This window comes from Phocoena phocoena, chromosome 5, assembly GCF_963924675.1.
Source record: "Phocoena phocoena chromosome 5, mPhoPho1.1, whole genome shotgun sequence".
Lineage (NCBI taxonomy): Eukaryota > Metazoa > Chordata > Mammalia > Artiodactyla > Phocoenidae > Phocoena > Phocoena phocoena.
In genome coordinates this window covers 47,336,298-47,340,200 of record NC_089223.1, presented here as the reverse complement: position 1 = coordinate 47,340,200, position 3,903 = coordinate 47,336,298, and the positions used below count along the sequence as shown (strand labels likewise).

General features: G+C 40.3%; 1 pseudogene; it reads left to right on the top strand.

Moving 5' to 3' along the window:
• Positions 1–2,888: 2,888 nt before the first annotated feature.
• LOC136123152 (ubiquitin-conjugating enzyme E2 D3 pseudogene) lies at positions 2,889–3,242 on the top strand (annotated as a pseudogene).
• The last annotated feature ends 661 nt before the right edge of the window (positions 3,243–3,903 follow it).

The window sequence follows — 3,903 nt, the reverse complement described above, 5'->3', positions numbered from 1 at the left end:
TACTCTTTTCAATAAATGATATTGGGGAAACTGGATAGCCACATGCAAAAGAATGAAACTGGACTATAATCTTACACCATACACAAAAAACAACTCAAAATGGACTAAGGGCTTAAATTTAAGACCTGAAACTATAAAACTCCTAGAAGAAAACATAGGGGGTCAGCTCCTTGACATTGGTCTTTTCAATGACTTTTTTGGACACACAAAGCAAAAGCAACAAAAGCAAAAATAAACAGGAGGGACTACATCAAACTAAAAAGTTTCTGCACAGGAAAAGAAAAAGAAAATCAACAAAATAAAAAGGCAGCCTATGAAATGGGAACAAATATTTGCAAGTGACATATCTGGTAAGGGGTTAAAATCCAAAATATATAAAGAACTCTTAAAACTCAAGAGCAAAACTCAAACAATCTGATTTAAAAATGGGCAATGGGGGCTTCCCGGGTGGCGCAGTGGTTAAGAATCCACCTGCCAATGCAGGGGACTCGGGTTCAAGCCCTGGTCTGGGAAGATCCCACATGCCGCGGAACAACTAAGCCCATGGGCCACAACTACTGAGCCTGCATGCCACAACTACTGAAGCCCATACGTCTAGAGCCCATGCTCCACAACAAGAGAAGCCACCTCAGTGAGAAGCCGTGCACCACAAAAAAGAGGAGCCCCCACTTGCTACAACTAGAGAAAGCCTGTGTTCAGCAATGAAGACCCAATGCAGCCAAAAATAAATAAATAAAATAAATAAATTTATTTTTTTTTAAAAATGGGCAACAGAACTGAATAGACATTTTTCCAAAGAAGATATACAGGTACATGAAAAGGGGTTCATCATCAGTAATCATCAGGGAAATGTAAATAAAAGCAACAGTGAGGTATTACCTCACACCCATTAGAATGACTATCATCAAAATGGCAAGAGAAGCAAGTAGTAAGGACTTGCCAGCCCCCATGATCACGTGAGCCAATTCCTTAAAATAACTCTCTCTCTCTTTTTTCCTCTCCTTCCCTCTCTCTCTTCCTCTCCCTCTCTCTCCCTCTCCATACATACATGTGTATTGCCCACCTCACAGGACATGCATCCAAGAATTCTCAAAAAGGGATGGAAAAAGGAGGGATGCAAGCCCAACTTGGGAAAGGAGAGAGAAGGGTGAAACCTCCCTTTCCCTGCCTTCCTGCCTGAAGAAAACTACCAGCCAGGGAAGTGGAAATACTTTATCTTTAAATCGTGTTCAGAGTATAGAACATTTCTTGGAACTGGATGTCTTAATTTCTGAATTGAAACTGAGGCTGTGATGGTACAATTTTTTTTTTTCCCCAGTACGCGGGCCTCTCACTGTTGTGGCCTCTACCGTTGCGGAGCACAGGCTCCGGACGCGCACGCTCAGCGGCCATGGCTCACGGGCCCAGCCGCTCTGCGGCATGTGGGATCTTCCCGGACCGGGGCACGAATCCGTGTCCCCTGCATCGGCAGGCGGACTCTCAACCACTGCGCCACCAGGGAAGCCCTGTACAATTAGTTTTTATTGTTAGTATGTAAAAGTAAACCAGGGCAGGGAAACACTTCTTCCATTGAATATATTTTAAACAGACAAATAAAAAATAAATATACTTTTTGAATGTATCCCAAGAGTCCTGCTATTCAAGGTACCAATTACACAAGTATTTCTTTCTATGATTAAAACATAGCCAATATTTAATTTTAATATCAATTTAATGAATATTTCCATATTTCTTATAAATCCAAACTGCATACATTATCTGTTGTACTATCTAATAATGTCTTTTATATGAAGACATGATAAATTCTTCAAAGATCCCCCTAAAAGTTAGATTTTTTAGGAAAAAGAATATATTTTTAAATTTATAATAAAAATTATATTACCTTTATTCCACCTAATATTTATTACCAATCTACCACATGCTAGACATGTGCTAATGATAATAAAGTGGATACTGCTTCTGCCCTCTGGAGCCGCTGGCTGGTAGGGGAGACAGTAACTGCATAAATAAATATGAAATTACAAATTTTGATAAAGATTATAAAGAGAAGCACTGTGTGAGGATATAACAGAGGATGATAATTCAGATCAATAAATTTAGGAACTGTCCCTCTGAGAAAGTGACATTTAAGCCTAGCCCTGGAGGAGAGTGGGAGTTAATTAGCTCTGCAGAGAACAGAAGCTCATCCTGGCAGAGAGAGCAGCACACCCCCCGCTGGAGGTGGGAAGCCTTGTGTGTGTTGAAGAAAACTTGACTGGAGTGTAAAGAGGAAAAGGGAGGGCTCTGGTAAAGGAGTCTGGGAAGCAGTCAGGTTGGGAAGGGCTTTGGGGGACACTCTAAAAATTTTAGATTATATCATAAGTTTAGTGGGGAACCATGAAACGATTTGAAGAAAGAAAAAGACAGTTTGATTTACGTTGTTTAAATGCTCACTTTGGCTACAGTTTAAGGAATGGATCAAGGTGGTTGAGGATGAAAGAGGGAAGATGCTCCAGATAGCTACCAAGCTATTACAATGGTCCAGGGAGATCATGGTGGCTGGTGGGATGGGGAAGACTGGTGGGTGTGAGCTTTATTTTGCCAGGTCAAGTGATGGATTGGATGTGGAGAGTGGGCTGAGGGGAGGAGGTGTTGCGGATGACTTCTACTGTATAAAGGTTTCCACTTTCCCTTCTTTGCCCTCATTCCTGATCCACTTCCCAACCCATCACCCCTCCAACTTACCATCCATTTATCACTTGAGTTCAGCAAAGATGGCATGAGGCAAAAGGACAGCCTCTGTCCACCACCCTAGAGTTTGGACATCCACACTGAGAGAGTGGAAAACTAAAGAGAAAATCACAGACCCGGCACTAAAACCACTAATAAGGAACATAGCCATTTGGCCTATGACTGATTGGCAGGCCACAATTACAGGCCCTAATGACAGCCCTTATCAATGTATATTCTTTTTGAAAATTGCACTTACAACAAGAATTCATCATCCAAATATTAACATAATATTAAATTTTAAATAATATTTAGAAATTTAAATGGTAATGATTCTATTTTATCACCCAAACATGAAGTAATAATGAGAGCATTTGTCTTAGAAACACAATGGTCTCTTGCTTTAACTATTTCTAAAGTTATTCCACCCATTTTATCACTGCTGTCTGGCCGAAACTCAGATGATGCCCTAGTGCCAGAAATTGAACGGATCCATAAATCAGACAGACAAGTACAACAGAATGTCTTGGTAATGGGCTCTGAAACATGACAGAGAAACCGGTATTATAGCTGGAATAAACTTTAAATTACTGTTTTAAAAGAGAAAATAAAGGAAAAGAATGACTCCTGGGTTTCTGGCATGAGAATCCAGGTAGATGGAGTTAGCATTTATTAAGACCGCATGGTCTAAAGGGGGCAGATGAAAGAGGGTAAGCAAGCTTCAAACATGTAGCATTTAAAATTCCTGCGAGGTACCTGGGTGGGGCATCAATTTGGCCGTTGTATATGCGTATCTGAAGTTTAGAAGAAAGATCCAAGCTAGAGATAGAAAACGACTTTAAATTGTTGGGTTATAAATTATATGTAAAACTTTGTTAGCAGATAAGATTACCCAACAAAATAAGTGTAAACTGAACTGAAAAAAAAAGTCCAGGCCTGAATCCTAAGAATGTCTACATTTAGAGGCAGAGGAGACAGAGAGAGAGAGAGAGAGAGAGAGAGAGAGAGAGAGAGAGAGAGAGAGAGAAAAACATAGCTTCAAATCCTCCCTACCCCCAAATTTAACTTTGAAACTTCCTTGAGTGAGGAGTTGGTGCAGGAGAGGAACTAAAAGAGAGATGTTGGAAAGCAAAGAATAAAAGACAAAGAGAAGGAGAGAGAGAGAGAATTACTTTAGAGAGATGTCTCTTATAC